Source organism: Mesocricetus auratus, unplaced genomic scaffold (genome assembly GCF_017639785.1).
Source record: "Mesocricetus auratus isolate SY011 unplaced genomic scaffold, BCM_Maur_2.0 Super-Scaffold_100019, whole genome shotgun sequence".
Classification (NCBI taxonomy): domain Eukaryota; kingdom Metazoa; phylum Chordata; class Mammalia; order Rodentia; family Cricetidae; genus Mesocricetus; species Mesocricetus auratus.
Genome location: NW_024429200.1, coordinates 30,454,492 through 30,482,121, shown reverse-complemented (window position 1 = coordinate 30,482,121; position 27,630 = coordinate 30,454,492). Strand labels below are relative to the sequence as shown.

Here is a 27,630-nt window from a genome sequence, read left to right as displayed (position 1 = left end):
ATGAGAGAGTGGAGTTAGGGTTAGTTAACCAGAGACTTATCCCGGAAGAACCACATGCTATGTTAGAGCATGTCCTTCAGGAGTTGTGTAGTTCTCATGGAAGCAAACCTTGGGAAGAATCATGTGGTTGCAGTATGGACACTATTCAATGTAGAGACAGGCCAGGGTCAGATAAGCTCGTTCGTGTGAAACCCAGTTAACAGGTGATGTTGTTATACTACCTACCATTCACTTAGGTATCATACCCAGGGTTATTCTTTGAGCAGTTTTTCTTCTTTATTTTCTCTGAAAAGACAGTGGCTTCTTTTTCCAACAGATAGATGACAGGAAGGGCTTGAAATTTTGATTATGTGCTAATGTGACCACAGTATTATTCACAATCACTAGTTACTGAAAGAAATCTCCAAATCAAGTAGAATTTATTGTGTTTAATGTCAGGATGAGATTGTTTGTTTATTTTTAACGAAGAAACATAGTATTTTATGGACATGTATTAATGAATTTAATATACATTAAATACTTCATCTAGATAATAAATTTTTATGTCAGCCAACTATCACATTTTTACTAGATTTCATTTTGAAACATTTTTCTGATGCTGGATCACAGCAGAGTAAACCAACTCCTCTGACAAATGACGAAGCAGTTCAAACTCCTTCAAAAAGACAGATAAAGTCAGAGACCGACAGCCAAACATTAGGCAGAGCTCCTGGAACCCTGCAAAAGCAGATAGGAAAGATTGTAGGGGCCAGATGGGTTAAGGATGATAGGAGAATACAACCCACAGAGTCAACTAAGCAGGGCTCACAGGGGCTCCTAGAGACTGAAGCCACACTCACAGAGTCTGCCTAGTTTCTCTGTATGGATGATGTTGTAGTTGTTTTGCCTGGCTCCTAACAGTGGGGTGTGGGGATTTCTTTGACTCTTTTGCCTTCTTTGGGGCTCCTTTACCTCATACTTGATTGTCTCCTCCAGCGTTAACATGAGGATTTTTACCTAGTCTTGTTTCCTTTTTTAATGCCATGTTCAGTTGGTGTCACTGGAGGGAGGGCCTCCTCTTTTCTGAAGGGAAATGGGTGAGCAGTGGATCTGGGGGAGAGGGGAATTTGGTGGGGGAGAATTGGGTGAGTGGAGCAAGGGCAGACTTTCATCAGGATATATTGCATGAGAGAAGAATAAATATAAAATTAAAAAATCAGTCAATATTGGTAGAGCAGCCATTGAGGAAAGATTCTTTTTTTCCCTAAGATATGCCTCAGAAAGACACAAAGAATCAGAAAGCCAATCCCCTTTGCTTGAAAACTGCAACACTACAAGAAAAAAAGAAAACCATGTTAAATTGTATTCTAATAAAATTCTAAAATATTAAAAGAACTGAGTCAAATAATGATTCTGCAACAGATTTTCAGACATTATCTCATTTACTTCTCTAGTAAACACTATGGTTACATCCCTAACATTGTGGATTTTGAGAAACAAGGAGCAGGCTTGTGGAAATCGGCTGTCTCACTTATAGTAACACAACTAGGAAATCAGAGTACACATCTGAACTCATGACTCCATAATTTTTTGCCAGATCCCTTTTGGAACTACCATAATCAGTTATAAAAAGGCAAAAAATGGTTGTTAACTCTTTAAACATCAAATAAAGTAAATTGGGATGATTACAATGGGTTATGCTTTGGGGTCAACTAGAGTTGTACAAAAGAAATGACAATCTTCAGCAGAATGCTCTCCAAGTGACAGAAGTGGTATAATTATGATCATAATTCATAAGGCTACATGCATAGCATGTGAGCAGTGGAGTGAGGTATGAAAGGAGTTACACTGTAAAATAGGAGTGCCTCTAGTACTTATAGTTCTGATGAGAAAGGTAGTACCAAACACAAAACCAGATTGTCATCCTGTATTGACTTGATGGTGCTATATGGACAGGGACCCAGCCATGGGTTTCAAAGACATCAGATAGAGAGAGGGATAAGAATGTGACACTTGTAACTGTAACTTTTAAAAAACAAAAGCAAGAACAAAAACTAAACCACAGTAATAGCCAAAATGTTTCAGAACTAAATCTAAGAAAAAATAGCAACAAATAAAAATTAATTAAAGAAGTAAGGTAGCTGAGCACTTCCTTAAATGCTTTGGCTATTTGAGGTTCTTCTGGTGAAAATTCTCTGTTTAGCTGTGTATCCCATTTTTCAATTGGGTTATTTTGTACTTTGATATCTAGTTTCTTGATTTTTTTTATAAATCTTGGATATCAGCCTTCTGTCAAATGTTGGGTTGGTGAAGATCTTTTACCATTCTATAGGCTGATGTTTTATTTTATTGACAGTATCCTTTGCCTTATAAAAGTTTTGCAATTTCAGGATGTCCCATTTATTGGCTGTAGCTTTCAGTGTCTGTGCTACTGGTATCATATTTAAGAAGTGGCCTCCTGTGCCAATGCATTCCAGGCTACTTCCCACTTTCTCTTCTAACAGGTTCAATGTAACTTAATTTATGTTGAGGTCCTTGATCCACTTGGATTTGAGTTTTGTGCATGGCAATAGATATGAATCTATTTGTAATCTTTTACATGCTGACGTCCAGTTATGCCAGCACAATTTGTTAAGGAGGCTTTCCTTTTTCCACTGTGTAATTTTGACTTCTTTGTCAAAAATCAGGTGTTCATAGGCGTGTTGATTTATATTAGGGTCTTGATTCGATTCCATTGATTCACCTGTCTATTTTTATGCCAATGCCAAGCTGTTTTCATTACTATAACTCTAGAGTAGAGTTTGAAGTATGGGATGGTGATGTCTCCAGAGGTTCCTTTATTGTACAGGATTGTTTTGGCTATTCTGGGTTTTTTGTTTTTCCATATGTAGTTGAGTATTTTCTTTCAAGTTTTGTGAAAAATTGTGTTGGGATTTTGAAGGGGATTGCATTGAACCTGTAGATTGCTTTTGGTAGGATTGATATTTTTATTATGTTAATCCTACCTACCCAAGAGTACAGGGGAATTTTCCATTTTCTGATATCTTCTTCAATTTCTTTCTTTAGGGACTTAAGCTTCTTGTTGTACAGGTATTCCACTTGTCTGGTTAGTTACGCCAAGATATTTTATATTTGTGGTTATTGCAAAGAGTGATGTTTCTCTGATTTCTTTCTCAACCCCTTTATCATTTGTATATAGGAGGGATACTGATTTTTTTAGTTAATCTTTTATCCTGCCACATTACTGAAAGTGTTTATCAGCTTTAGGTGTTCCTGGGTAGAGTTTTTGGGGTCACTTATATATACTATTGTCTGTGAATAGTGATAGTTTGACTTCTTCCTTTTCAAATTGTATCCCCTTTGTTCTCCCTTTTTTTGTCTTATTCCTCTAGCTAGAACTTCCGGTACTATATTGACTAGGTAAGAAGAAAGTGGACAGCTTTTTCTTGTTCCTGATTTTAGTGGAATCGGTTTGAGTTTCTCTCCATGTAATTTGATGTTGGTTGTTGTCTTGCTATATATTGCCTTTATTATGTTTAGGTATGTTCCTTGTATCCCTGACCTTTCCGGGTCCTTTATCATGAAGGGGTGTTAAATTTTGTTGAAGACTTTTTCAGCATCCTTGGAAAAATAAAAGTAATGGACTTGACTGGGGTCTGGACAACCACCTGAGACCATGTTGGTGTCTATGATTCATGCTGTCCCTGGGGCTATACTTATCTGTGTGACCTGAGCTAGCACAAAAACAATGGTGACATCCATCCCTGAGCTACAGGTGAGGTGCTGAAACTGGGGTGTGTATTGATGTCTGTAGCTCATGTAGGACCATCAGAGACATGTGTGATGAAATCCAAGTGCCACGCTAAGCCAGGCTCACCCTTCACTGGCTCTGGAAAAGCTGCCTCTGTGCCTCTCAGGACACTGCTGGAAGAGAGCTGGTCCCAATATCCAGGGCTCAGGAGAACTCTTCTCCATCCACTCTGGAGAGATGGCCCTCCACACACCACCAGTGTGGGAGAAATGTCCCTGATGGCATGGGTGTAGGCAGCTGTAGCCAATCCTTTCCAAGTTCAGGGGACTGACTGACCAGTCAGCTACCATCCGGTCCCAAGAATGATACTCACAGGATCTACATGGCATGGAGTGGCCATGGGATATCTGAGGAGAATTTGGTGAAGGACCAGTGATGGTGGTGTACCAAGAAACCAGAGGCCTTGAATCAGATAAATGACTCATTGCAATGAACATTTTCAAGTAAAGCTGATTGGACAAAAGGGCATATATACTGTGTGACACACTGAAGCTTCCAGTGCCACTAAGATGAATTAGGAGGTGTTGGAGAGGCAGGAAAAACTAAGGATCAAAGATCAAAGATGTTTCTGTTTGTTTCGTTGGTTTGGTTTACTTTTAAAAAATTGGGGGGGTGCTACAAGGGTGAAGGGTGGTAATGGGAGGACTGGAAAATGAGCAGAATTGGGGTGCATGATGTGAAATTCCCAAAGAATCAATAAACAATTATGCTATATAAAAATAATGGGGTTGGATACTTTGTTGCTGTGTATGTATCTGAACTTAAAACTAGGAAAGTTTATTATGTGCTTCTCCACATAAGGACTGCTCTTACACTGACACAGAAAGCTCTAAAATTAGCCAACTGATGTAACATGAATCAAAAACTGTTCCTATGACTCAGATGAAACTCTATGCATTTTTCATAGTTTTAGATATCTATGACTCCGTAAAATCTTTATTTGTGTGTGTGTGTGTGTGTGTGTGTGTGTGTGTACATGTCCTCCCTTGCACTTGTATGTGGTTCTGTGTGTTTTGTGCTTGGGACAATCAGAGGGCAGCTCTCAGGATTTGGTTCTCTTTGTACCACATGAGGCCATGAAATTGAACTCAGGTGATACTGGACTTGAAAGCAAGGGCCTTCACCTGCTGGGCCATCTTACCCCTGATGAGGCTCCTAAAACTAAATCATTGGCTTAATGAGAATTTTGAACACCAGCTAGGGACTTCTATTGAAGCCTCCTTTGTAACTTTAATTCTTTTACCTATAAAATTTGAATTAAAATGTAATTACATCCTTTTTCCTCTCCTTCTTTTCTCTTTAGGCCCTCTCATATCCTGCCTTTGATCCCTCTTAAGTTCATGAATTCTTTTTATTTAATTATTATTGCTTCATATCTATCTGTTTATCATCTGTATACATACAAACATATATATGTTCATATGGATATACACACATAAATCTATAAATAGAACCTGCTAATTCCATTTCTTGTTACTTGCATTCGTATGTTTACAGAGCTGGTCACTTGGTGTTGGATGATTAATTGTATTATTTGTAACCTAAAAAAAGTCCAACCTGAGCTATCCCTGCTTTCTGGGGCAAAAGAAGCTGGACGATGCTTACTGAGATTTCACTCACAGTTGCTCAGTATGATCCAACCAGGGAAGCTAGCTCCTCTCTGATTTACAGAATATTGCTGTTTTGCTTACCCTCTGTAACTAAGGTTTCATAATGAAACAATGTCAGACTTCTTGTGTTTGTAGTTTCCCTGTTTAAATTAAATTGACCTTGAGAACAACAGATTATAATTTTTTTCTGATAAATATTAGCAATAAAATTTCAAAAATGGATCACATGTTTATGTGGAACTATCTTTTTTGCATACACATATAGCAACTAAAGTCATATGTACATGTTCTCAGCTCTGCACCTATATATTTTAATTTTGACTTGATAGGCCAAGGTGTTAAAAGATCCTGTCTATGAATATGTAGCAATGTATTCATATATTCTCAAGACTAACTGTCTTCAGGGGACCATAGCATCCTTCAAGGCAAGGTACTGACTCACCTTTGCCTTTCTTCTTGAAATGAATTTGCTGTCTTTCAAAACAGAGTATTTACACAGCCATGCTGAATATAGAAAAGTATCTTTCTTTGCACATATTATATGTAAAGCAGGCTTGAACTCAGCTTTTGATTAAAGTACAGTGGTGTGGCCTTCCAGCTCAGTTTTAATTGCATTTAAAATTCTTCCCTGTGCTTGCACTGAAGATCACAACCCAGTATTAATAAAGTAGGCTTAGCACAGCACAGTACCTGAGCAATTGGTTTTTGACAAACGTTATTTACCTAACTAGAGTTTCATTTCAAAGTTAACATGTCTCTGTGCTACTTGAATAAAGCACTCATCTGAAAACTGTGTTAGATATTTAACCCAATTTAATATATTCCCTGAAAGTTTAATCCCCTGCTGGAGAGAGTAGTTGCAAATGTCCCCGAGTTACAATTCACTGAAGTGAAAAATGTTTAATGACATCATAGGTATTGAGCTTTGAGAGTTTAGTTAAAAATCTTTCTTAAAATGTAAAACGGGGGACGAGAGTTAATAGGATATTTTACACAGCTACATTTCAATCCATTTCCAAATCTTTCTAAGGTCACTTGTGTCTCTTTCGTTAAAGCTTTGTGAGCTGGGCGACTTAGACATCTCCAGGGAGTACTAACTGTGGGGGAGGGCACTCACGTTTCTAAATAGAAAAGAAACTCTCTGAGCTTTGACATTAACGTGACTCATTCAGTCCTATTTTGGATTTCATGAAAGTCTCTTTGTAATTGCATTCACCAGTCAAGGAAATAATATTAGGGGCCAACCGTATACAACTTCCTTCCTAGCCATTTGAGGAACAGTCTGTAGTTTAAGCACAGAGTGACTTGTCTCCCACATAATCTCTGCACAGACCTAGTTTTTACTCTATACTAGATAACAGAAGTCTATTTATTTGTTGTGGAAATAATTTTGGTCTGAGTGCCAAAGAATGAGGATGAACATGGGAGGATAGGAAATAAAAATCTGAATTGACTTTGGTTTTGGCACAGTGAGAAGCATTTTGGTCCCTTTATAGTCTCTTAAAAATCTAATTATTCATTTGGCAGCTATACCTTATAGTGCAACTGGATAGTTGTTTTAAAATATGCAAAGTGCATATTTCAAATTTAATAGTAGACAATGACTGCTTACACCCTGTCAGGTCATGGCCTATTTGGCCAGCAAAGGTGTTGCCATAATAGAAAGCACAGATTTCTCTGAAACAGTAATGGGAGGTCTGTAAAACATAGATCAAGTATGTCATGACTCCACTAGTATAACCCCTTTAGGGATATCAAGTGATACCTTTAATTCCTGTGTTAATCAAAAAAGATCAACATTCACCAAAATTCTATATTGGCAATTATAATTTCAGATTCTATTTTTAAATTTTTATTTACTTTTGGTTTTTGAAACAGGTTTCTCTTTGTAACATTCTTGACTGTTCTGGAACACACTCTGTAGACCAGGCTGGCCTTGAATTCACAGAGATATGCTTGCATCTGTCTCCTGAGTGCTGGAATTAAAGGCATGAGCCACCACCATCATGCTAACTTCACATTCTAAAACTATTGTTATTTGGTGGATAATTCCATTTTGCCTGCCAGTATGACTTGGATGCCTACCCTTTAGGCAATGCCCATGGATAAGAGAATCTGCTTTGAGTGCCTGGATGCAAGTCTGCAGTCTGGGATGAAGGTCAGCTCTCTACCACGATGTCAAACTATCTGACAATGGTCAATTTTGCTAACTTAGTTTGCAGTGTAGATATGAAATCTTTCATACAGAGTTATATACATAGATTTATGTGGTCATCTTAAGAGTGGAGGCTAAATTATTTATTATCTTCTACCAGATAATACACATTTTCTCTATTCTCCAAATCATGTAGCTATGAGGGTGTTGATATCTCTATTTAGAATGAGAAAATCCCAGCCTCTGAGGTTTTCACTTTGAAATCTCTGCTGGGTGTGTGGTTGGTGTCTACATGTGTGAGCGCGTGGTATAGCAGGGACACTGGAATCCCTGTAAGCTCCTATGGGAAATCATGATTCAGATGATGCTTGAACTCAGAATTCCATATCAAGATTAAAAGCTGATGTATTCCTTTCTTGGTGAAATATACATAATGTGAATATGTCCATTCATGCCCAAATTACTCTCATGCTTATTATTGTTAAATGGCAACAGCAATAGGAAATCAATTTACCTTCTCTTTTTCTTCCTTCTTAGTTTTCTTTATTTCTCTGGTACCACAGAACTGTCTTCTGATTACATTACAAGGACAAGGTCATAATTAGAGCTATTTTCTCATTATATGACAATTATAAGAAGCCTGTTAGGCAGTCGACCTCTTTTTTTCTCTTTGTTATTAGTCGTTGGTACATAGATTTACATATGATGCATATTACTGGATTTATTCCTGAGTTACTTGTTATTTTACAGATTTAACATATGCTGCTATTAGTTGGGATTCTCCAGAGGCTCAGAATTGATAGAATGAATATGCATTACAAAGGTGGTTTGTTGGAGTATCTTACACAATATAAGTTGTAAATCCAACATTGATTGTATACATACTGGAGAGACTGAAAACCTGTTATCTGCCATAGTCTACAAGGCATAGCACACTGAACTTGATGCTAACGGCATAATGGATTCCTGAAGGACCTCTGGTTTTCACGTTGGAAGATTGAATAATCTCAATTCCAACAACAACAAAATGGAGGTAGCAACAGGGTAGATGTGCTGACAACCAAGGAATGGTTGTCAGCAGGCAAAAGCAGCCCTTGGAGGCTGTTTTTTCAGAGAACACGTTTAGACATCTGTATTTTTGAGACACCACTGGAACAACCTACCTGATCTGAGGGATGGTTTTCTTCATTCACTTAATCCTTCCAGGAAATAACTTCACAGAGATCCTAAGAAGCATATCTCTTAGTTAATTCCAAATCTAATTAAGTTGACAGTCAAGACTAACCATAACAATTGCACTATGATTTACTCATTATTTTAGAGTACATTCGTTCCACTTATGAAAAGTGTTTAATCTATAAGAGCCTGTCACGTTATTCTAGTGGCAACCTCATAGTTGGTTTCAAAAGACCACATTGAGGCACTGATGAATTGTGGACAATAGATGACATCCTGGGTGAACACATGTTGTTGACATGGGAATGGCCATTTCAAGGTCCCAGTTCCTCAGGTCAATGAGAATAGCAAGACCTTCCCTATGTCAGGCTCCGAAGAATGGCAGAGTCTTAGTGTGGATGCTATAAACATTGATCTTTAGTTAAAATCAGTATAAAATGAAAACTACCAACCACAGCTCCCTCCTCACGAATGATTGCAATCTGAAACCATTGCATAAAGAGACCTCCTACCAAGATCAACTAATGTTATAGCCTCCTCCTCCTCAGTTAGCTGTACACTACAAACCTGTCTCCTCACTTAGTGGTTTATAATGAACACATGGAGTTTCCAGGCTGCTGGCTGCATTTCCAATAGAGCACATGGCTTGCCAGATTTATGGCTATGTATCTTTCCATTCTTCATTCCCTCAGCACTGCAGTAAGGTCAAGTCCAAAACCATGCAGGCCAAGACAATAGACTCTATGTAGGTTTGCCTAAGCACACTGCATGGTATTTGCACAATGATGAAATCACCTAATCACCATAATGTTTCTCTGCCATTAAGTGAACCATGAACTGTCAGCCTCAGACTGACATATCAGTTCAGCAAATCCAGCAAGTACATTGTTTTTCAACATTAGCCTCATTTCACCAAAATGAGAATGAAAGGAAACCACACAATGACAACTTTTAATGAGTTTATTTATCAATAATACTAAAGCAATTTTATATAATGCAGATTAATTGCCTGTAAAATTATATTAAGTATTCTAAATGACTTTCAAGACCATGATTTAGCACAGTACAAGAATATCATCTCCACAATTACTGACAGCTTTGCTTCCTAAACTGTCAGATCGAAGGATACACTCCCTGAGAACATCTTGGACAGTCTAAAGTTCTAGAACATTGTTATAACATGATTTTCAGTAAACAACAATACAATACAAACTTGTGGACATTTTAGAAATTACTTAACAAGTGTAAAGACAAAAATAGAAAAAAGATAACCAAAGGATCATGACACCCAGAAATGGGTAATGCTTAAGTCTTATTGAATCCTCAACCATAATATTCATCAAAAAGGTGATATTTATTCCTAAGGAACTACTTCAAGATCTATATGGGGATAAATGATCATAGTGTTTCAATTTACTCTTGAAATGGCTCAGTAATACACACACATGAGTATCTTCATATATGCAAGAGGGTAGAAGTCCAATAAAGTAATATATAAGTAAGTAAATTTAATTGGTGAATTCATACAAGGTCATGTGGAAATTACTCGTAGCTTAAATTATATCAAAATAAAATATTACAAACATTTAGACACAAATACTATTTTATATGCAGATGCAAATGAAGTTGAATTACTCTTTCAGTCAGTCTGTTCAAAGAACCAAAGTTACTTAGGAAAAGATGACTTCACTTATAAATGCCTTTCTTGTCTAGTCAAATAAAAGAAATCCCAACATGAGGAAAAACACCAACATCTTATCCCTTACTATAACTTTATATGAGACGATAACATAAATATTTTGACTAAAGCAAAGCAGGGTACATTTGGGATATATTATTTAACATTGAACATATTCTGCCACCTTATTTCTGATTCCCATGGGATCCTTACACTATGTCTCAGCTCATGAAACCCTAGATTTCCTATAATTCCCCCAGATGAGAATCCATGACATTCGAGACTTGCAGAATAGAGGAAGATCTGAAGTATTCTTTCTTTATTAAGACATTCATCCAGGAGAACTGATCTGAGAATTGCAATATGTCATTAGGGGTTGCTTTACCACTATATCCATTTAACAGGAAAATTGCTTGATGATTATATTTTGCAGCACATTGATAATGTAGTTTGCAGGGTCCATAGCTGGGTGAGACTGGGGATTATTTTTCTCGTCTGATAGTATGAATAGTACATTCCAGCACCATACATGCTGGTCAGGAGGTATGTTTCTAGTTGACCATTAGATCCATTTCTCCATATTCAATCACCCAAGTATGTAACATCTTCATCAATCAAGACTATATATATATATATATATATATATATATATATATATATATATATATGGAGGGTAGCTATTAACACTGCATACTAATAGTCCTGCGGTGCTTGGGAGGGTATGTGGAACCTTTTTGGCTGGAGAGGTGGGTCAATGGGTGAGAACATTTGCTGTTCTTCTTGAAGGCTGTGGTTGAGTTCCAGCACCCACACAATGGACCACCACTATGTAACTCCAGTCCCTGGAGATATGATGCCCTCCACTGACCTCCTCAGCATGGCATACACATAATACATAGGCACACACACAGGCAAAGTACCCATATACATAATTTAAAAACAAGACCTTAATCCACAAGGAGGTAAGAAGTCCTTGTATAGGTTGTCTAGAGTGAACTGAATTACAAATGAATTTGATAATAAAAGCTGCTTCATGGAAGTGCTTCTTGAAAATTTAAAAACATACTGGATTTTTAAAATCTGGAGTGGAAGAGAGAATATAGCATATATTTTGTTTTCACTTTATCTTTTTAAAAGTAAATCTTCTGAAAATGGATATGGTATTTTGTTACCAGATAGAAAACAGTCTTCCGCTCACAACTTGAAGAGTAATTCTTCTGTCTTCTTTTTAATTGAAGACCTGTAATGGTGGGCCTCATGTGATTTTCCACCATCATAATGGTCAGGGTTTAGAGTTTAGACCGAGTTCTGGGAAGATCCAGGAACTTGTCACAATCAAGCCCAAGGTAGTTCCTTAGCTGCTGTTTCAAATCACTAAGTTAGTATCCTATTGTTTCAGAATAGACAAATGTTGCTAAATTTCCTGTGTTTTCTCCTTCTACAAAATCAAGAGATTCTTTGAACAGGAGTCAGTTTCTTATCTTGATGTGACATGCTGATTTAAACACAGAAGGAGAGTAGAAACCCTGGCTTTCAATAAGGGAAACTCTGCATCGTGAATAAGGGGCTGGGGTCTAAGAAACTTTACCACGATTTTGACTCTGTCCTAAATCACTATGCTATCTCATACAAGCTCAAAACTACAATACTCAGCTTTTCAAGCTATGAAATACTTTCAAGAGTCCCTTCAAGCTTCAAATGTTTTGTTATTCTAACAGTCATGGTTTTTTCACTATGTAGCCACAAAGCAAAAAAATAAAAGCCACAGACAAACATCCTTTATTTACAATTTGTCACCCATACAGAATAAAGCCCCCCCCAAGGCCTTCAAGACTCACATTTTAATCCATGCTGTTAATGGGCACTTTATAGCATCATTTAAAGCATTTGGAAACATACTCATCAATCGATTCTTTTCCTTCACATTTCAAAGTCTGTTTGCATTTCCCAAGCAAATGAGCATTTGTGCAAAGAAATAAACTAACATATGCCCAACTGCCTGCTTCAAGGAAATTATTATTTGCTAATAGAAATGTCCGTTTGAAATACTGGGAAGCAAATACCTCCAGGAAATCTGACAGACTGGAGTTAAAGGAATCTGTTCCTTTTGACTCCTGCTTGCAGTTCCTTCATTACTGTCTTTTGGATACAATTTCTAGAAATTCAAAGACAAAACCCCAGAGCATGGTGCCAACTTCCTTGTTGGCCAACAGATTTTTTAATTCTGCCTTTTCCTGCATTTGTCACAGTGCTGTTCTGTTGATTTAGGCACTTTTTGCTTGTTTTCATCTATAACCTCTACATAAAGTAAAGTGTGCTTACGTATTAAGAGTATGTGTATGTTTTAAGAGTATTCTTGCCTTAACTTGTTTGTTTAGTTTCTTTATGATACTTTCATAAATTTGAGTTTATCTCAGTCATTTTTGAATCTCACAAGGTTGATTACATTAGCAAGGCATTTGTTAGCCATTTTATAACTAGTTTATTATAGAAAAATTGTGGATATTCTTGCATGCTGATATTAAATTCATGTTTACTAAGTTTTCCCAAGAACTGTAACATGTTTGCAGAAAAGTATGTGGAGATATGCTTGGGAAACAAGAACCACACATTAAGTTCCTTGCATGGTTTATGTTCTTATATGCTTTGTTTCAATAATAAAAGATTAATCATTTTTCAGTCATACCATAAATATATGGGGGGAATGTTGGCCCTCAAAGACTTCCTTTTGTTGTAACCTAGGGTTCTCCATTGGCAATACCTAGCAAAGCTACATTATACCTGTGGCACACCTACACTATACATTGTGAACTAGAGGAAATTGATTAGTACCATAATACATTAAAATCTATCACTTTCTCTGAGTCAAAACTGCAGTACAATATTGCCTGACACCTGCTAAGGTAATTCACATGGGAATGTGGAAGAAAAAGAAGTATTAGTGTGAAATGGCTACTATGGAAAATAGAGTTTTTTTAATTTTAATTTTTAAATTTAAGGTTAAATTAGAAACAAGCTTGTCAATTCCATCTCCCTCTCCTTTCCCTCCCCATTCTCCATACCTTCCCACCAACTCCCCCATACCTCCTCATTTTTAAAGACAACAAACAGAATCACCATTCATTCCAGCAGCCCCACTTGTGGGTATGTATCTAAAAGAAATAAAATGAGTATCTCAAAGAGATATCTGAATTCTCATATTTGTTGTATCACTGATTAGTGAGACATAACACTTATCTGCATTTTTGTTAGTGAATGAGTAGATAAAGAAGATGTATGCACACACAATCACAAAGAATTACTATTTAGCTTTAAGAAATAATGAGGCCATGGCATCTGAACTAACAAGGATACACACAGAAGATATCACATAAAGTAAAATCCACTCATTGAAATACAATATAATGTATGAAATACAATATGACTTCATGTGTGAGCTGACCATGAGGAAGTCAAACTCCAAAAGAGAGTTACTAGATTCTAGGGTAGGAAATGAGAAGCTATTGGTCAACATGCACATACTACAGTTACAAGTCCTGGAGTTATAATTTACAGCATAGCAACTAATATTAATAAAATGTACATTTTAAATAGACAAAGAGCCTGTGTTCAGTATCCTCACCAGGACAAGTTAACTATGTAAGGTCATGACTCCATCAAATTGACCATAGAAATATCTTTATAGTGTAAACATTGGATCTGACATCATGTTTTATACTTTAAATATATAAATTTTTTCAATAATCCCAATGAAATGAAGAATAAATACTTTTAAAAAACTAAAAACTAACAAGAAAAAGTTTTAGAAGAGCAACAACAGAAGTTACATCATTTTTTTTGTGTGTGAAGCAGCAGCCATGTTCCACTAGCACTTGGAAATGCAGGGATGGGGATCTGGGACTCATCCTTTAGGCCAGTAAGTGTTGGGAGTCTGTGTGGCAAAGGAATCAAGAGAGTTGACGTGATGATCAGTCTCCATTGGGAACATAACTGGACTGAATAAAGCCTGAGACATTAGGAAAGCATACTCCCTGGGTTTGTCTGTGTGGACACTTCTGGATTGGAGTGTGAGAGAGCAACTGATAGGGAGAAGACATACCAAGTATTAGTAGTGCCTCCCGATAGCCTGGGGACCAGATGGAGCAAAAGCAGAAGGGGGAAGCCTGCCAGCAAAGGCTTACTTGATTCTCTATCAGGAGGGTGCAGTAAGCAGCTGCCTTAGTCTCATTCTTGCTTTTAGGATACTGTCTCCCCACATAATCAGTGGGTAGGCCAGCTGGGACCTGGAAACTCTGAGACTATGAGCAAAACAACAGCAACAATCCTTTAAGTTCGTTTTCTCACACTTTTGTCATGGAGACAGGAAATTGACCAATACAGTCATAGCTTTATATGTGAATTCTGATATTTCATTATTAATATTATTTTAAGGTTTCTTTTTCCAGTTACACAAATGCAGAGGACACTTATAGGGCCCACTGAATTTTTGGAAAGAACCAAAGGTTTTTATGGCATATATTTAGATGTATTTGTGTCTTGTTACACAAACTTTTAAACCAAGATAATTGTGAATAAAAATAAAAAAACAGTGCTTCCTTTATAATAAGTACAAATACAGGCTCTATATATCAAATGTATAATAAGTACAGACTCTACACAGCCAGAACACAGCATATGAGAGCAACTCTTCTGTTGTGTTATAAGAGCCTGGAGAAAACTGAGAACAAGACTTTGAGACCATACTCTGGATAAAGATGCTATGTCTGCTCAGAGTGCCTAACCTAACTGAAATGGATATTTGCATAGTTTGAACAATTCTCATAAAAGAGCAATATGATAAAGGGAGATCTTACTGATAATGTTCCAGTGTAAGAGGGATAAATGTACATCGTAACTTATCTTTAATAATGCTATAAATACTGTATTGCCCAGCAGTAATTCTATGTCATCCTTAAGCTATAGAAGTCTGTTCACTCTGATGAATTTGAAAGTCCTCCATGGCCAAACATGTAAACCATCAAATTCATCACATGGAGAGTAGCTCAGTTCAAACACAGCACACAAACTCTTCCATTTGCTTCTGTACTATGCATTAATTCTCACTAATGCGTGATTGACTGCTTCTGGAATTCTTCATATAACTGTCAGTGTTAAGCTTTTTCTTTGGTTCTGTTTCCTAAAATATTTATGTGAGAATTAACTTTAAAATGTTCTGAGTTGTTTAACATTTGGGGACTGAATGCATTTTGGAGAGCCATGAACTGTTGTTGAGAAATGGGCTCTTCATCCTTCCCGAAATGTTTCCTTTTCCATCACACTAATTGTATAAATAGATATACATACATACAAGCCATTAATATTGATGAGATATTAATAATACTAGTCTAAATGGTCCTGCCTAACTATTCTCTCAAAATATAATCACACATTATTCAGATTTGCATTACAAATTTCTGTTCTTACTAATAAATGTATAAAACTCCACAGTGACAAAACAACCCAGAAAGACATGGTTAATGTTTTCTATGACTTCTTTGTGAAATACATACAGAGTATCTCGTATGAGGGACACTGGGTACATGGTTATAACAATGAACAGACTGATCAAAGTAAAAGAGTATAGGTCTATTTCTTCATTAATACAAAGTTACCATGCATCATAAAGATGGTTAGAACATGTCAGCAAATCGGGGTTTCCCTCAGTGGAGGAGAAATGTATGCTGTGTATTGTGGGTAGCTTCTTACTAGCAGAATTAGAGTTCAAAGGGAGTAACTTTGGCAAAGACTGTTGTGTAGATGCAAATGGATAAGTTCGCTGGTGCTTAAAGTAAAAGAAGGTTCAGGTATGTCTATCATGGACAACAACAGGAATTATTAGTTCACAGTCTACCAGCATTTGCACATGTTATGGCATTCAAATGTTCATGGAGAGGAAACCTGTTCTCCAACATAGCCAGAGATAGTTGAACCTTAGAGAGGTAGGCCTAGCAAGAGCTAATTACATCCCAGAGATTCCACATCCAGAAGCAATGTGCTTACTAGGAAAGTAAGCAAGTTCTCATAGAGTGGCTTAGGTACCAGAGAGCAGGCCATTATGAAATGAGCAGCACATTTGGTTCAGCTGCCTGCCCTGTTCTCATACATGCATTTCTGTTCTGTGATTCTGTCCACAATGTTGTGACCCAGAATGAAGCCCTCACAGAATTGTCCTGACCCGCAGGACACTCGACATGGGCTTGGCAGACAACTAGGAGAAAGATGGAGGGCAGGGGATACAAGAATGGATGCCAATACAGGAGTCTGATCAAGGTGACAACTTTATTTCACCCCAAAGGGATTTATATAGGGGAAGGGAGGAGGGGAAGGAATGGGAGATGTGCTGTAGTTGCAATGAGCCTGGCAGAGTAAAGGTCAGTGGGATGGGTAGGTCATCCTGTATCCTCTGGTAACCTAACTGCAGATTCTAACTTTATCTTTCACATTCCACCTTCTATTGTTTAAGCCTACGACCTAGATAAGCCACAGGTCTGTTTCTGGAATTTGGCAGGTAGCAGGGTGGTCCAGAATCACTTACATTCTATGAGGGTTGAGTCACATCTTCTCTTATGAGTACATGAGGCAGCCATATCTGGTTGCTGGTCAGAGGACCCTGACCCAGAATCACTACCCAAGTTTGGACTTTTTAAGTGAAAACAAATTTCTTTCCCTTGTAGTGCATACAATCTCTGATGTTTTGCTATAATAACAAAAAAGAGAACAAGTCAGTTTCAACACTCTTTCGATAATGTGTATGTGCATATGCCCAGATATATATTAGAACATAATTCCATAAGAACATACTTTATGTTAATTATATTTCACTGTGTTATAACTACTAGGTGGTATTGTTTACTAGAAAATGAGTTGAAATAAAATGAAGTCAGACCATGAAATTGACCTTGTCTACATGGTATGTGAGTACACACTGAGTAAAAACATTCACACAATTTATCAAGTAAGTTTGAATCTAGGGGCAATTAGCGACATTGACACTGTATATGATATGCCTTTTTAACACCCTCTGATATCCAGAAGTTGATCTAAAACCTTTCCTTAGACAGAGAAAGTTATCCTGTAAACAAATTGAGAAATACCAACTGCACAGGAATGCCAGTTCTGTGGTGTTTAAATCTTAGATTATCTCAAAAGAAGCCATTCATGATCTCCTTTTTATCACAGTATAGTGCACATACACTGCTCAGAGAATTCTTGGTATACAGTAAAAAACTCATCCAATACAGAAATAAGAAATGGGACAAATATCCTGGGAATGCAGACCATCCGAATTCTGTAAACATTTCAGGGACTAGGAGTCTCCGAACCTCTGAAGCACACAAAGCCAAGATTGTCCAAGAAAAATAAAATGTAGCAGAAAGATGGTACCCCTCACATCCTTCATTTACCAAGGGTTGAGAATGGGTGCTTTGAGTTGTCAAAACATTGGCTATTACATAAAAGAGCATCTTTGGATCGTGCTTCATTAGAGAAAGAGTGTTCTTTACAAAGCGTGTCAAACCAAAGGACCAGGCCGTGATGAACTAGTAAGCATAGTTCTAGGAAGACATGTATGTGGGAACATTCACATTTCTATGACTATACATGTGACACACACACACACACATGCATATGCATGCATACATGAACACACACATTTAATCTTGGATAAATAGGAATAACCTATTTCCCTGGTAAATTCTGAACTTTATTTTCTAAGAAAGATTCTTAGCAATATTCATAGCACCTATCTCTTCAGCTTGACCTCTGAAAATAGCTTCAGAATGATGAGTACATATAAACCTGGTATTACTGTTTTCCAACAATTTGAGCTACACGCAATTGTACAATGCCTTTTCCACTTCCCATGTTACTGAAAGCATGCATATGAAATTACATAATTAAGAACCAGTGGCTAAGGGAGATGATGTTTATGCAAAGATATCCTAAACAACAACAACAACAAAAGATAACCTCTAAATTTAGGTATATTATTTTAAGGCATGCTAATCAGAGTACAAGTTAGCTGATATGCTTGCAGGAAAAAAGGGTAATACTTTATTTAAAGGAAACTGAACTTCACAAAGTCAAGGTATATCTCAATGATATATTAAAGGATGAAACAGGCCTTCAATAGAATGTCTTGAACAGAGTCCACAGACAGGGGGACTACTACTGTAGGAGAAGCTCAAACAAAGAGATCAGATAGATATTAGTTTGTGGTCTGAGCTCAACAAATCTCTAGCCCTCTCTTTAATGTACCCTAAAATATGATAAATAAAAGGACAGATATAGGACATTTTCTTCCTCTCGTATGACCCCCATGTAACTTCCTTATCTGACAAGTCTTTAAAGAGCTGAATAATGGTCCACTAGAGGGAGCAGCTGGGACACAAGAAGCAGTCTCTGTTCATGGTGCTGGAAATCCAACCTTTGAGTCCATAAGGGTCAAAGGGTTCACAGCACAAAGATGCACCAGAAAATTTGGAACTCTCTCCTGCGGGTACTGCCTCAGAATGTGAAGTTGTCTGTAAGCTGCAGAGAAGGAAGGAAGTGTGCTGCTCTGCTCCAAGAATTATTAAAAGCCAAGGTTGCCTGAGAAAGCACTTAGGAGTTTGTGTAGCTTCAAAAGCATAGTTCAAGAACAAAACATTTAGATTTGTTTACATGATGGAAATCCCTCTAGGTCAGCACAACATATATAAACATCATATTCATTTTAATATCATGATTCTGGTCATATAGGTCATTTTCATATGCTCTCTTCCAGCCACAAGACCATTGCATAGACTTCTTTCTCTTACTGGAAACCCTCTACTAATTCCTCTCAGCTAAGATAATTTTACATTATTTAGGTCAACTTAGGCCTTCTAATAAATCTTCCAGTCCTCTTAAAGCATTTTGCACTGATCCTTTGTAAATATAATAATATAATTAATACATGTGTGGGGAAAGATATGTACATATATAATCATATTCATGTCATAGTCATATAATACATTGATTTTGATTTTCTTTTATACTTTATTCAGTTCACATACCAAGAATATGCTCTATAGATACCCACTGAATAAATAAATTCATATTTAAGAATCAGGCCCGGCAACTACAGCACTTAGCCAATGATCTTTTCTCACAAGCCAGTTTTCAGTTCAATTTTTGAAACAGATAAACACATTTATGATTCAATCCTTCATGTGGGTTTCATCTAGTTATACAAACATGCAGAGTGATGCAAGAGAAAAAGTGGTCACAGCAACCATTCAGGGATGTCAAATTAAAAAATTTCTAGTAGGGCGTTGGTGGCACATACCTTTAATCCCAGCACTCGGGAGGTAGAGGCAGGTGGATCTCTGTGAGTTCCAGGCCAGCCTGATCTACAGAGTGAGTCCCAGGACAGGCTCCAAAGCAATGCAGAGAAGCCCTGTCTTGAAGGAAAATAATTCTATGCAAGTATATTTTAAACTATCTCTTTTACCTTTTGAGACTATAGTAGAATTACAATATTTAACCTTTCCCTTTCTTTCACACAAACCCTCCAGTATACCTTTCCTTTACCTCTTTTAATTTCCTGGCCCTTTTTTCATTAATTGTTCACACACACACACACACACACACACACACACACAACACACACAACACACATCCTCTTAATACATAAGCTACCAATTCAAGTAACTGGTCAATGAAAATATTTTTAGGCATGGGTAAACTTGTGCTTTATCTTACCTTTTCTGTAATGCTCACATAGCCCATAAACTCTGAAAAGCTAAATTCTCACATAAGAGAAGGGAATAAGATGTCATGACTTTTAAAATAAATAATTTACCTCATGAAACACTGTTAAGTATTTCAAAACTCCATAAGTAAGTTCAAGTTTCTGTGTATATGTGTATATGAATTAATTGCAATGTGATGTTATGTGTAAGATGCTGATTATAATGCCAGGGATAAAGTGTTCTTTGAACTAGAATTACTTGATATTTTAGAGCAGACACTCAACACATTAATCATACAACTGCTATAATAAAGTTGTAATCATAAAGCAGGTCATTTTGTTGATCAGTTACTCACTGATGAGCAATATTGTTTGAGCATCAAGTTGTTTCAAATTTTTTGTTTGGCTTAAGTATTTATGCACTTGATGCAGTAAACACTAAAATTTCAAGGTAGACTTAGATTATTTATATTTATACTCAATAGTAATAGATAAACAGTATAGTGATCAGGTTGGTGGAAATTAAGAAGCATCTCATTGCATTTTTATAAAAATGGAAATATGAATGTTTGTATGTATCTCTTTTTCAGAAGGCCAGAAACACAGTTTGGGTGGGAGGGAAGTTGAGGGATGGTGTATTTTATAAAATATTGCTTTCCTGTAACATTTTCTGTGCTAGAACTTTGGCATGATGTTAAGTCCATAATGAGAAGCTATTGAAAGTATGGCCTTAGGACACATTCAGATGAACCAGTAAAGGCCAAGCTCGTCTCAGTTGTCTGCACTTCACCTGCAGTGGTCATTTTTCTCCCTCTACAGTCCCACTTAAAGCACCTGCCTCAGAGATAAGTGTTTGATTTCAGAACCAGTCTTTGTCTTTGTGCTTAATACTTATGCTCTCCAAGAAATATCATCTTTAAAAAATGTACACACTTGGCGATGTGTTTAAAACAATTAAGTGGGTGGAAAACAGGCAAATATGCTTTCTGGACATTGGATTGTTGGACAAGAGAACCTTGAAATATGGATTATCCACTTATCATTTAGAATAGTTTAATCAATTAGGAATCATCTTAAGTTTTCTTTGTAATAATAGTATAGGGGAAATATTCTTTCAAGAAAAAAATTATTCTGTTATGTTTTGAGTTTTGTAACTAAGTAGGCAAGTAAGATGTCACACCTTCAGACCCATATCTCCACATTCAAGTTGGAAGGCAGGAGTTATCTGTAGATGCTTCAGCCCACAGTGCTCTGGGATTTAATTTTATATCCTAGACCATTGTCACTTTGCCACTCTTTACAGGTATAAGAACATTTGTTAATTTTCAGTCTTTCCATGTTTCCCTTTAGTCAATGAATAATCAAGTTGAATCAAACTTGGTGGCACACAGTAATTTCAACACTCCCAAGATAGAGGCAGGATCCTGATCATGAGTTTAAGAGCAGTCGAGGTTGTCTACTGAGATTGCACTGCAGAATAATAATAATTAAAATAGATAATAAAATTGATTTATTACTACCTATGAAATATCTTTTAATTAATCATTTAACTAGCCTCTCTTCCCTCAGGGTTTTCCTTTAGCAATCCTCCTTTTATGCTTAGCGGGTGATTCTTCTAGAGTTAGGAATACCTACATGAAAACAAAGGAAAACCGATCTCAATGATTCCCTGTTACTTAAGATTAAGATTAAATGCATTAGCAGGATATTAAGAATTTGGAAGTGGCTTATTGTCTCCTGGATGTTCTGTCCATATGGCTTTCAAAGTTCCTGGGGTCCAGAGAAAGGAATTATTTTCCCCCCTCTCTCTCCATCTCTCTGTCCCTCCCTACTTCCCTCCTTCCTTCCTCTCTGTTGACATATTAAAAAAGTGAATCTAATATGGTGTACTATAGTATGCTGTAGAGATGTTGATGCACACACACACACACACACACACCCTCACACATGCACAGGCACATGCACACACACATTGTACAACGACCAAATCAAATTATCTAGTGCATATTGTATTTCACATATTCATATTTGATTTTGATGAGGGTTTTACTTGACTTGATTTCACTATGCATAGAACTCAAAATTCTAACTCAGGAAGAGAGTAAATTTAGTTTCTGGAGAAGTGAGGGATAGAAAGAGAGAGGTGATACTTGCCAAAGCAAACACAATTACAGAGTCATGGTTGGGAACTATTTTCCATGTCTACCTTTGACACATCCATTCTGGGCTTTGTTACTGCCTCCATAATGTACCCCATATTTGAAAGAATTTCCATGGCCCATTTTCTACTAGGTAAAAATCAAGATAATTTTATCTTTGACTTTTAGGATCATCTCCTCTGTTATACCTTCACTGATTTTAAACTTTATGACTTTAAGAACATTACATATACCAAGCAGAAAGCACTGTGGAAGTAACTGCTGAGATCCAGAGCCCCTGAGTGTGAGAGTCAGTGAGGAGGCCTGGGCAACCTATGGGGCCCTGGGCAGTAGATCAGTGATTATCCCTGGCATACAAATGGACTTCGTGTGTCCATAACACAAAGAGGGATGCTCTCTCTGCCTGGACTCTTACGGGAGTGCCTGGACGCTGCCCTGAGAAAAATGACAGACTCTGGATATCTCCTATGTAGAAGGAAATGGGGATAGGGTGGGAAGCTTGGGGGAAGGCAAGGGGGGGTGGGAGGAGGGGAGGGAGAGGGAACTGGGATTGACATGTGATGCAAGCTATTTAAAATTAAAGTAATAAAAAAGGTAAAAAAAGAACATTACACGTACTACAGGTAGGATTTCATTGTGACCCCCAGATTAGACTGTGAACCCTTTTAGATCAAGAACCATGCATGCATCATTTAGCTCTGATTTTCTCTATTCTGCTTCTTATTAACAGAGTTTCATTCCATAGTTACTGAATTCACAGAACAAAAGTAATCAAGTTTGTTAATACTGCATAGGTCAAGAGGCTGTTTTTCAGCATTTCATTATTGACATCCCCCCTGCCGATATTGTCTTATTCTCTTCAGCTAATAGGGAGAAGAAGAGAGAGTGTGTAACATATAAAGGTATTGCTGATTATAACAGTTGGATGATGCTTTGATTTGTAATCCACGGTCAGGTTTTTTTTTTTTGATTGTCAGCACTGCTTAAAGTTCTGCACCCCACTGCCTAGGGCAAAAGCATTTGTTGCTATTGATGCTTGAGCTGTTTAGTAGCTAAAGTTACACTTATTCTTTGTTACTTGGAGTTTTACTGCATATTTAGTTTGCAGTGATTCTTAGCTTGTCACATCAGCATTTGAAAAATATGTTAGTTTTCTTTTAAAAAGCTATTTCAGCCCATATCTTATTAGCATCCAATATATTATCCAATATGTAGCCAATATAGGCAATAGATATATTTTAGAATATTTTACTTTCGTGATCATGTTTACCATCAGGTCTGCCTTTTCAACAGATTTGTTAGTATTTAATATTGGTTTGCTGGCTAAAGGTACGATGCTGCACAGTAGGTTTCTAGAATTAGTTTCATTCTTTATTTGATTTTTATTTTTTTATTATTTAATTTTAAATAGCTTCTTTTACATGTCAATCCCAGTTCCCTCTCCCTCCCCTCCTCCGGCACCCCCTACCATCCCCCCAGCCTCCCACCCTATCGCCATTTCCTCCCACATAGGGGATATCTAGAGTCTGTCATTTCACTCAGGTCAGGGTCCAGGCACTCCCCTAAGAGTCCAGGCTGAGAGAGCATCCCTCTTTGTGTTATGGACACATGATGACTGTTTGTATTCCAGGGATATACACTGATCCACTGCTCAGGGCCCTATAGGTTGCCCAGGCCTTCTCACTGACTCTCACATTCTGGGGTCCAGATCAGTCCCATGCTGGCCTCCCAGTTGTTGGTCTGGGCTCCAAGAGCTCTCCCCTGTTCAGATCAGCTGTCTCTGCTGGTTTTGCCAGCCCATTCTTTGCCAATTTGCTCATTGCTCCTCTTTCTCTGTCACTGGCTTCTATGGGTTCAGTTCAGTGTTTAACTTCATCCAGTGACTGACAGAAGCAGAGACAAACACCCACAGTTTCATTCTTTCTTATATGAAACTTATGGCTTATGTCTTGTTCAACCCCTCTCAATCTTAGTGTGATAATTTTTAATTGTTTATGTTTACAGTTCTGGTAAAGATGGATTTTCTTTAAATGTTTGGTTGCTTGCAAATACCATGCCAAGTTATCCATAGTTATTTATCTTCATAAGGCAATATGAGGTTAGTGATTAGAAGTGAATGTATGATGATTTCAGGTAGTGACACTGATGTGGAACACTGAACGTGTTCCAGAGACTCTCTTTGATGCTTTAAATGGTGTATCTAGTGCAATCCCACTAACCCATTGAGAGACATGCCTAATATCTCCTAGTCTCAAGAAAGGAAATGCATAAGCTTCTATACAGCAAGTACGTTTTGCACATAACACAGTTGTCAAGAAATCAGAGCCTAGTCGGAGACTAGGGTAGTCTACTTCAGAGTTAACATTCATAATCACTGTGGCTGTGGAGAATATAATTTAGATCTAAGCAATGGACATTCTGATTGAAAATCAGAAGTTTATACATTAGAATTACAGCATCTTCTGGATACAGGGGTTCTTTTTTTCTTTCTTTAAATCATATTCCCCAGTTCTACAATTTTCCCCTTGTACTCTCCACCTGCTGCTGATAAATTGCACTGTAAGTGTTTTTCCCCTTCCTTTCTGGGACAATTTCACTACTGCTTTGCTAAGAAGTGCATGGCAGAAGTATCGCATTACAGTTCTTTGTTGGTTCTGAGATAAAGTACCATAAAAGCCACTCTGTGTATTTATTCTCACTAGCCAAACAATGGGAACACATCTAACTCTAAGAAAAAGAATCAGAGAAAAGCACATGCACTTATACCTTTTTTTTCCTAAAGAAGAAATATGAGATTTGTAGGAACATGATGCTTGTATGGTGAGGCAAGTACACATTTGGATATTTAACCATGAAATAGATTTTATTGAAATACAACAAGAAAATACTCATAAAACTTATTCTAAAGCCAAAGATGAGTTCTAGTCTTATCAATTAGTGCTAGCAAAGTTTTACCTTATAGCTTATAATAGCTATCCTGTGGCACACCATAGCAAAATGCTGTTTTTCTACCTTTATTGTCTCCCTTTTCTCTCATTTCTTGGTACTGAATCCAGGGTCCTGCACATGCTGTCAAATGCTTTACAACTGAGTATATATTTTCGCACTAAAATTGTATGCTTTCAAATGGATTTAATTTAGAGAGTTATTAAAATATCTTTAGCCGCATCAACTATTTGTAATTATATACTTAATATTTACTCTGAAACTATCATGATTTCCATTTTATATGAGATACTAAAAACTGGCCCGTAAGGATTGACATTATAACCAGGAAAGAGAGATAGTTGGGAAATTAATTTTGTTCGTATATTATATGTACTCTTATGTCTAATTCCCTTCCCTCAAAGATTATTCTCCCCTCAATTTCATTTCTTTAGGTCATAATATTTGGTCCATGTTAAAAGCATTACTTGCCTTAGAAGTTTTGCTGTTAGTCATGTGTGCTTCTTGAAAATGATCTATTCTTTTTTTTTTTTTTTTTTTTTTTGGTTTTTAGGAGACAGGGTTTCTCTGTATTGTTTTGGAGGCTATCGGTCCAGCCCGGCCTCAAACTCACAGAGATCCGCCTGCCTCTGCCTCCCGAGTGCTGGGATTAAAGGCGTGCACCACCACTGCCCGACAAAAATGATCTATTCTTGAATAATGATGAGAAACTATAGATAGGAAACAGTTTAGGTGGAGAGGGAATAGAGAAACCAAATGCAAAGACAGAACAAACTTAAAAGAATACTCAGTATTAAAGTAAAGTTGGTAGCAAAGACACCCTTCTCCCAATTCTCAGTGTTCTCTCTGAGATGGAAGTTCATGAGACTGGTCTTTGCTGTTGTTAGTTGTGAACATGTCCTCACTGCTCTCTGCCTATTCCGTCTATGACAAATCCTTTTCATGGAATATGGTTCTCTGCAGTTTTCTGTCCTCTACTAAAATCTACTTAGATCCACTGTGCATGCCCAGGTTGGTATATCCATTGCCTTGGAGATGGCAAACAGATGCAAAAGGATATGGACTCTAGATTGAAATGTTTCTTTAGATTATTGTGTTAGCCTTTCCAGTGTTTAGGCTTGGTTTTGTAGGGTGAAGTTATAGGATATAAACCCATGATAAAACCACATTTTATCTTAGATGCAACAGGTTTACGTGGAAATCAGCACACCAACTTCTTGAGGAAGTAACAGAACTGGGACAAATACCAGACAAAGTTGCTCTATTTGAAGAACTGTATTGTAAGAGATAATGTACTCATTTCCATGACTGGCACCCAAGCTTATGTACTCCAAGAATTAGCATAGACTCTCCCCATCATTTGCATCTGATAGAAGGATAGCCTCAATAGAGTTCTGTGTCATAAAAAGAATCCTACATGGATAAGTTTACAGGTACAGGTGGAAACTGTCTAGACTACAGCTCTAATTCCTAATGAGTCTCATTTAAGAAAGCTCCTTGACAATTATCTTTTACTAGGAAAACTTTTATGTAAATGGTAGAAAGTCCAAAGAGGCTGATTTATAATAATCAGGCTCATGCTAGAGAAAGGACTTGGGTTTTGTTTGTTTGTTTGTTTTATGTTCGGTTCATCAGGAATCTAGTAAAAGAACTTTAATGGGAAACTTAGCCTTTCAATGGATATCAGGGTAATTTCACCACCAACCTCAGTCAAATGAGTCAGTTTATGTGGCCAATGGCCTAGATAGGCTATTGGTTCTTGTGTGTTCTGGCTTGTGGTCACAGGTTGTGTGTCCTGCACTCATTTTTTTCTTTGAGGCCCTATGGGTACTGGTGCCTTGTAGCCCTAGGTTCATTGAGGAACTAATTGCTTCAAAGAAGCAAGATAGTATCTCAGAGAATGCCACCAAAAAGTGACTCTTAGCTGGACATGGGTGGCACACACCTTTAATCCCAGCACTCAGGAGACAGAGGCAGGCAGATCTCTGTGAGTTCTAAGCCAGTCTCATCTGCAGAATGAATTTGAGGACAGCCTCGAAAACAATACAGAGAAACCCTGTCTCAAAATACCAGAAAAAAGGGACTCTTACGACCTCACTTGAAGTGACCTGACTTTGTGTTGTTTTTGCCAATTGTCAAATGTCTATGCACCAGTGAATATTAGATGTTATAACTCTTTTATTAAACCACACTTTAAGTTTAAAAATTATCTGTTTATTATGACTGATGATATTAAGGATATTTGTGTGTGTGTGTGTGTGTGTATGTGTGTGAGTGTGCTGACAAGTGAAAATAAGTCACATTCTCTTTGTAAAACTACTTTAAATTCTAACATAGTGTTGACATAATCGGTCAAAGTAAATAG

At 37.2% G+C, this 27,630-nt stretch overlaps 1 protein-coding gene across 2 annotated transcripts in view; it reads left to right on the top strand.

The window, feature by feature from the left end:
- Nxph1 (neurexophilin 1) overlaps positions 1-27,630 on the top strand; it is a 300,317-nt gene that overhangs the window by 270,291 nt on the left and 2,396 nt on the right. The window lies entirely within an intron of this gene.